Source organism: Gopherus flavomarginatus, chromosome 1, assembly GCF_025201925.1.
Source record: "Gopherus flavomarginatus isolate rGopFla2 chromosome 1, rGopFla2.mat.asm, whole genome shotgun sequence".
Lineage (NCBI taxonomy): Eukaryota > Metazoa > Chordata > Testudines > Testudinidae > Gopherus > Gopherus flavomarginatus.
This window is the reverse complement of record NC_066617.1, coordinates 210,078,055-210,086,055: the sequence shown is the minus strand read 5'-3', so window position 1 is coordinate 210,086,055 and position 8,001 is coordinate 210,078,055. Positions and strand designations below refer to the sequence as shown.

Here is an 8,001-nt window from a genome sequence, read left to right as displayed (position 1 = left end):
ATTTTCCTTAACAGTACAGTAGTGGTGTTTATCTGTAATGGTAGTCAATCTGCATACTTTACTCTTTTGTCCCTGGATTATTTTAAAATCTGTTTTAAAATGTTTTGATATGTCAAATACACTCACTGCAGTTTGTACTGATTAGCACCCTGTTCCAAAGGCAGCAAAGAGGTTTAGGCTTTTTCTGCACATACAGATTGCACTGATTTAACTTAAATCAGTGTATAGCCCCGTGTAGCTGCTCTTGTGGTGGCTTATTCAGTTTAACTAAAACCTATTTCTGATCAACCTAAATTAAACTACTGTACACCCTTTTTTTACCAATATGGCTATTTGAAATTGCACTTTTAATCCAGTACAACTGTGTGGATAAGCCCTAATACCATTCACACAAATAAAGTGAGCAGGATGTGGCCACTTACTGAACAGTCAAAACTTGGGAACTCTGAAGTCTCCTGTGCTGCACCTCCTGTGTCTCATTTTTGTTCTTGTAGAGTACTCTGTACAGGAGAGGCTCTGCCTTTTTTTCCCCCTTGTCCTTTTAGTTCTTGGTGGTTCTGCCCACTGGTAAGTTTCTAGCCCTCCTGTTGCAGAGAAGGACTTGAATCTAACAGTCATTATTTTATGCTTATCCACTTTCCTCCTCCCAAGCCATCCAGAACTAGTGGGGGGGGGGCATTTAAAATTCTACATATTGAGCATATTTGTGGCTGTGAGGTGCTAGGGCTGCTCATCATGTGATTGAAACTGAGTTGGCTCTTTTGCTGAGCAGCTAATAGTAAACTTTGATAACAAGGAGGAGCTATTCAATAATGAAGAGGCATCACCTGAACTAAGTACAAGATGGTTTTCCAGTTGTGGCTCAAATTAACTCAGTCATTTTTAGCTTTGGTATTTGTAAAAATGGGAATGATAATGAGGATTAATCATCACAACACATTGCAAGGGAATTAGTCACTGATTATAAAATCCTATATAAATGCTAAATATTGTTGTCCACTTTGACCTGAGCGGTTAACCACTATTTGGGGCTTTGCAGGGTTGGTTGTTAGGAGGAAAAACTGAGTGAGGTACATACTTTGGTGCAATCCTGTTTGCCTTAGTTATATTCTGTGTAAATTTTAAATTGCTATTTTTCCTCCAAAACAATTGGTGCATTGTATGGCTTGACACCTTATTAAACCCCTAGACAAGAACTGCCTGTAATGTTATAAAGAGCTACATGTGCCTTGAAATTCTTTGATTATCACTAATTTATTGGGTAGGAGTGGTGCTACTCCTTTTCAAACTGAAGTAGCTGCTGCTACTGGAGTGGGATGCATTTCCCGCAATGAGTGAGGGAGGTGAGATCAGACTGGATGAAAATGCTACTCCAGCAGGAACAGGGTGCTGCTGGCCTACTATCTCTATATTCCATGTAAAACATAAATTAGAAATTTACTGCTTATTTGAATTATTGACATCACAAGGCTACTGTGGCAGTGTGCTTGTGTCTTCCTTAGGTTGGGGACCGAGGCCCAGATCCTCACAGGTTTTTAGGTGCCTAACTCTCACTGAAATCAATGGAAGTTGGGTGTCCAAGTATATTTGAGGGTCTTGCCTGAGTCATTAAAGGGCTGCAACTGGAAGACTCCCTTCAGCAAAGCACTGAACATTTTGGCCCCTGATGCTGCATATGGTTAAATCCAGTGGGATTACTCGTATACTTAAAGTTAAACATGAGTTTTAAGTTCTTCCCTGGGTCAGTGCCTGAGTGCTTTGTACCTTTCAGCAGCCAACCCTTGTTTACCCATTAAACACAAAACCAAGCTTTCTCATTTACTGTTGTGTGAAATGATGTCAAATAATTTATTTCTACATATGTTCACTAATCTCTCTCTAGGTACTTCTGATAGTACCCATCACCAGAGTAATAGCAACTGTCACAGATGCAAAGCTGGGGTATGTATGACCCTGATCCTGCAATAGCATCTGTGTGGATAAAGTGGCCTGCCTGAACAAGTCCAGTTGCAGGATTGGGGCATATAGCTGGCTTGGCAGAAATATATATTTTGGCCCAGTTTCTTCTATCGTGGATGCTGCTGCTTACGTGATGGGCTAAAGGGATGGACCTAGGATGTGTCCGCGCACCAGGCAGCCAGAAGGCCGCATGCTGCTGGCTCTGAGCTCAAGCTGCAGCCTGAGCCCCGCAAACAAAGTGGCCGGACCTCAGCCTCCCCCCTTGCTAAACACACGGGCAGGGGAGAAGTTGCGCAGGGCCAGCGCAGCAAAAGCGACTCTGCTTTTCTATTGGTGGGGCGTGTTCTCCCTCCGCCCCCGGCCCGGCCAATCAGCGCGCGTTCCCTCTCCAAAAGCTAGAGAGGGGACCGACGGGGAGAATTTCCCTTCGCACACGCGCAAGGAAACAGCTGCGGTGGCTGCTGCGATCCGGGGCGGCTCATCCCAGCGCAGTGGGACTCAGGCTGCTGCCGCCGCTTGTCTCTTCCTCTCAGTCCAGGTAAGTGCAAGTAGCAGCGCGGCGGCGAGCTGCTGAGTGCGGATGGGGGAGCTCGGCTGGGGGTAGCGGGGTGAGGGACCAGGGGACTGGGCAGCCCGTGTGGGCTTCACGTTGGCTGGGGAGATGCACCGCACTGCCGGGGTTTCGTCATTGCTGCCTGAGTTGCCTGTTCTTTGCGGGGGGGCCCTTCCACTTTCCGATTGCATCAGCTTGTGCGGCAGGCAGCAGCCCGCAGATGGGATTGCGAGAGGTCAAGTCACCCAAGTAGTGGTGGTTACGATGACGAAGGGGTTCAGCTCCCCCCCCTTTTTTTTGCTCTCTCTTTGTCTGATTTGGAGATTTCCCGAAGGGGAAGGCAGTCTGTGTGCCCTGGACCTGCGCCATCGTTACATCCAGAGCCGGCTTGAGGAAGTGGGGGGCCCAATTCGAACAGTTTCCACGGCGCCCTGGCAGGGATGACAAAAAAAAAAAGTAAAACCACACGTGGGGCTTGTACTCACCGGGTGGTGCTCCGAGTCTTCAGCGGCACTTCGGCAGCGGGTCCTTCGCTTGCTCCAGGTCTTCGGCGGCAGTGAAGGACCCGCCGCCGAAGTGCCACCGAAGACCCAGAGCAAGCGAAGGACCCACCTCCGAAGTGCTGCTGAAGACCCGGAGCGCTGCCAGGTGAGTAAAAATTAAAAAGGCACCTCTAGCCAGCGAAGAGATTCACACTGGGCACGGGGCTCGATTCGGGGGAATTAGTGGAATTGGCCTAAAGCCGGCCCTAGTTACATCACTATATTTCTCTCTCTCTTCCTACCCGCACCCCAAAGCAGGCAATGCTGGAGACTGGAGTCAGCAGCCTCTCATGCTAGATGGTGTGGGGCAGGGGTTTTCAAACCCCTCAGGGAATCACAAGGTTATTACATGGGGGGTCCTGAGCTGTCAGCTTCCATCCCAAACTGCTTTGCATCCAGCATTTATACTGGTGTTAAATATATTAAAAAGTATTTTTAATGTATCAAGGGGGTTGCACTCAGAGGCTTGCTGTGTGAAAGGGGTCACCAGTACAAAAGTTTGAGAACTATTGGTGTAGGGTGAACGTTGATATGATGGTCTGAGGCCATGTCTACATCTAAAATTTTGCAGCGCTGGTTGTTACAGCTGTATTAGTACAGCTGTATAGGGCCAGCGCTGCAGAGTGGCCACACTTACAGCAACCAGCGCTGCAAGTGGTGTTAGATGTGGCCACACTGCAGCGCTGTTGGGCGGCTTCAAGGGGTTTTGGGGAAGGCGAGAGCAAACCGGGGAAGGAGACCAGCTTCGCCGCGGTTTGCTCTCGCGTTCCGCGAACCACCCTGCAAACCGCAGGGAAGGAGACCTGCTTGCTCGGGGGTTCGGCGAACGCGAGAGCAAACCGGGGAAGGAGACCAGCTTCGCCGCGGTTTGCTCTCGCGTTCCCCGAACAAGCAGGTCTCCTTCCCTGCGGTTTGCAGGGTGGTTCGCGGAACGCGAGAGCAAACCGCGGCGAAGCTGGTCTCCTTTCCCGGTTTGCTCTCGCCTTCCCGGAACCACCCAGCAAACCTCAGGGAAGGAGACCTGCTTGCTCGGGGTTCGGGGAACGCGAGAGCAAGCCGGGGAAGGAGACCAGCTTGATTACCAGAGGCTTCCTCAGGTATGCTGGGATACCTGCTTATTCCACGGAGGTCAAGAAAAGCGCTGGTAAGTGACTATACTTGATTACCAGCGCTGGATCACCAGCGCTGGATCCTCTACACCCGAGACAAAACGGGAGTACGGCCAGCGCTGCAAACAGGGAGTTGCAGCGCTGGTGGTGCCCTGCAGATGTGTACACCTCCTAAGTTGCAGCGCTGTAACTCCCTCACCAGCGCTGCAACTTTCTGATGTAGACAAGCCCTGAGTTGGGGAGCAAAGCTGTCTAGTTCTCCTTACTTTGTCCTCTGGTCTTTAGCAAAATAACTGCATGAAATAAACCACATGTGCTGGTTGAAATCTGGAAACTCTTATCCTGGTGAATGAGAGTTTTACCACTTGCCATGAAACATGTATATGGATGTGTGATAGTGTTAGTCTGGCACATATAGATACCAAGGTGCCAAGTTCCAGTCATCTATTTTTATTCCAAGTCTTGCTGAAATCCTTGGTGCTCATAATATGCTGCACCAGAAACAGGATCTGCTTTAGGCACTTAGTGCGAACTAGAATTACAGATAGCTTTTGCAGATAGGATGAGGGGATAACTTTCTCCAGTTACAGTTCAGAGGGTAAATGGTGTTTGATTGGATTTTGTTCTGGCAAAATTCTAATGTATTAAATTCTAGTGTTTTTAAGATAGATAAAGCTAATTAGAACATAATGCAATCTGCTGGACAGTAGAGAAAATGTTGGATGGAAAATCCTCTTATCAAGATGATCTCTTGTGAATTAATTTATCAAAAATCTTATTTGCTGTATGCATCTCAGTAGTACTTATCCTGATAAAAGGATAGTAAATACTGTCTTTCCACAGGCCTCTGTGTGTGTGTGTTTTTAAAATGTATTTGGAGGTTATTTTGTTTTCTGAGGTGAGCAGAAAAACAGAAGGTGTAGGGAAATACTCTATAGAAATGGATGATTTGCAAGTAATATTGATTAATGGAAAGTTTGTGATGCGCAGGGGTTAACATTTCTGTGTGTGGGAGAGGCATTGGAAATGTAAAGAAGCACAAATTTGGAGGGGAAGACTGGGAGTTCACTACTGGGAAGCCTGCATCTATTGAGTGAGTCTCTTTTGCCTGTTTGATAGGTATGTTTGTCTGCTTTGTTGTGTTGCTGTTCCAGTTTATCTCCCTGTCTCTTACAAGCTTGGCACTAATTCTTTATCTGATCATACTGGGCTTCCCTTTGCCATAAACGTGAGGGCTCTTACGTGTTCTTACAATGCTTGTTATGAATGGGGAATATGTTTCGTGTGTTATACAGCCCCCAGTACAGTGGGGCCCTGACTATGATTGCTACTGAGAGCTACCACAGTAAAAATTATTATTACAATGCCAATAAAACAGTATTGAATTGACCAGTAATAGATCTGATTTCCGCCTCCTCCCCCCGCCTTTTTAAATAAATACAGTCCCTCATTTTTTCTGTATATCTCATATCTTTCTAAGGGCTTGGTCCTACAAGGCGCTGAGCATGCTGGCCCTATTCCACAGGTCAGCAACCTTTCAGAAGTGGTGTGCCAAGTCTTTATTTATCCACTGTAATTAAAGGTTTGGCGTGCCAGTAATACATGTTAACGTTTTTAGAAGGTCTCTTTCTGTAAGTCTGTAATATGTAACTAAATTGTTGTGGTCTGTAAAGTAAATAAGGTTTTTAAAATGTTTAAGAAGCGTCATTTTAAAATTAAATTAAAATGCAGAGTCCTCAGGCAGTGTGTGTGTCACTGAAAATCAGCTCGCATACCATAGGTTGCATACCCCTGCCCTGATCCAATGAAGCAATTAACCATGTGGTTCACCTTTAAATAAGTAATTGTCCTATATATGCCAATGTGACTCTGGTGAATTGGAGTCAGAGTGCTCAGCACCATGCGGGACTGCACACTCAATAAGGAGAAGGAAATTCCAGAGTAGTGAGGAGAGTGAAACAAGGGCCTGGAGACCTCATGTATAATGAGAATAAAGTGGGGGAGGGGCAAAATGGAGGGAGATAAATTGGGTTGGGGAAACAGGCATGTGCTGCTGGGTGAAGGTGTTTTTTATACAAGTCAGAGTTGTTTAATCTAGTAATTCTGGGACTAAGAAACTGCACCATGCACAAAGTTGAATGAGATCCTTGCATACTGTTGCTTGAGCAAGTTTTATGTGCTTTAATCCAAATGCTTGGGGGATTTGGTTACCACAATTCTACCTTATTGAGTGTGACTCAGCAACTCTTCAAGTCTGTAATTTACAGCATACCATTGTGTGGGGGGTTGGAAAAGGAGGCATGTAACTCAGTGCTTCTGTTTCAGTCACCTTAGTGATGCAACAGCACTGCTCTAAAAATAAAAAGACAAAATCCTGCTTTTTTTGTTTTAATCTGGGGTTTGAAGTTGTTGCAGTGGATGTGTTATGATGTAGCTCTGCTTTTTGGCAAGCTTGCTTCAGTGTTGTCTCTACCAAGGAGACAGGTGATTGTCTTTGTTATGCTTAGCACATTAAGGAAATTTATGTTAAAATTCTAACTTGAGGGTGTTATACAGTGTTTAGTAGCTCCTGATCTTTTTAATTTCTTGAGGTGTTAGATTGCAAGAAATGTCTCTACACCACATGACTTGTAAGGGGATCCTCTAGAAATGTGTTGCTTTGATATTTAAAGAACAGCACTGCTGAGTTAGTTTAATTTTCTGGCTAGTCCACTCATTACCGCTAATGTAAACTGTTTTCATAAGAAGCATTATGACGTACTTCTCTGTATTTGGATCAAGCTTGTATTGTCTTTATGCAAACTTAAACTTGCTTAACTAAGTTTGATGTGGGTGTGTTCTGCTGGTGGTGTGTGGTTTTTTTGTTTTGTTAAGCTGATGCAACCTTATGTGGATACTCTTAATTTCATTTTTAAACCTGGAGAGCCAGGTATAAACAAATGCATATTCAACTAGGGATTTTCACTGTTTTAATTAAAAGTGTGATTTAGTTGCAACTAGCTCAAGTTTGTGTGCAGACTAGGTCTGAGAGTGCCTTACTCTTAGGCCTGGTCTACACTATGCGTTTAAACCAAATTTAGCAGCGTTAAACCGATTTAACCCTGCACCCGTCCACACAACGAAGCCCTTTATATCGATATAAAGGGCTCTTTAAACCGATTTCTGTATTCCTCCCCGATGAGGGGAGTAGCACTGAGTAGCGCTGAAATCGGTATTGTCATGTCAGATTAGGGTTAGCGTGGCTGCAAATCGACAGTATTGGCCTCCGGGCAGTATCTCACAGTGCACCATTGTGACCGCTCTGGAAAGCAATCTGAACTCGGATGCACTAGGCAGGAAAAGCCCCGCAAACTTTTGAATTTCGTATCCTGTTTGCCCAGCGTGGAGCTCTGATTAGCATGGGTGGCGATGCAGTGCCAAATCCAAAAAGAGCTCCAGCATGGACCGTGCGGGAGATACTGGATCTGATCGCTGTATGGGGAGACAAATCTGTTCTATCAGAGCTCTGTTACAGAAGACGAAATGTCAAAGCATTTGAAAAAATCTCCAGTCTATGATAGAGTCCACAGCACAGTGCTGTGTGACAAGCGTAACGGAAAGCCAAAGAATCAAATGGACGCTTATGGAGGAAGGGAGGGAGAGGGTACTGAGAACTCTAACTATCTCACAGTCCCCGCAGTCTCCAAAAAGCGTTTGCATTCTTGGCTGAGCTCCCAATGCCTGAAGAGTCAAAAACACTTTCCTAGGTGTTTCAGGGTATATGTTGTCAATTTACACCCTTCTACCCCCTACCCCCTCCACCTCCCCCCGAAAAAAAAGGGAGAAAAAAGTTTCTCGC

At 45.7% G+C, this 8,001-nt stretch overlaps 1 protein-coding gene across 7 annotated transcripts in view; it reads left to right on the top strand.

Annotated features, from left to right (window-relative positions):
* The window catches only part of LOC127042979 (cystathionine beta-synthase-like), a 102,350-nt gene that overhangs the window by 40,910 nt on the left and 53,439 nt on the right, over nucleotides 1-8,001 (top strand). For 4 of the 7 annotated variants that reach the window (XM_050936600.1, XM_050936601.1, XM_050936596.1 and 1 more), the window contains exon 1: nucleotides 2,370-2,497. The exons of 1 other annotated variant lie outside the window; for it this stretch is intronic. The gene's annotated coding sequence lies outside the window, so the exon portion shown is untranslated. Of the gene's footprint in view, nucleotides 1-2,369; nucleotides 2,498-3,111; nucleotides 3,161-4,976; nucleotides 5,062-5,153; nucleotides 5,257-8,001 lie in introns of those variants that run through there. 2 more of the 7 variants (XM_050936597.1, XM_050936598.1) reach the window with 2 other exon arrangements.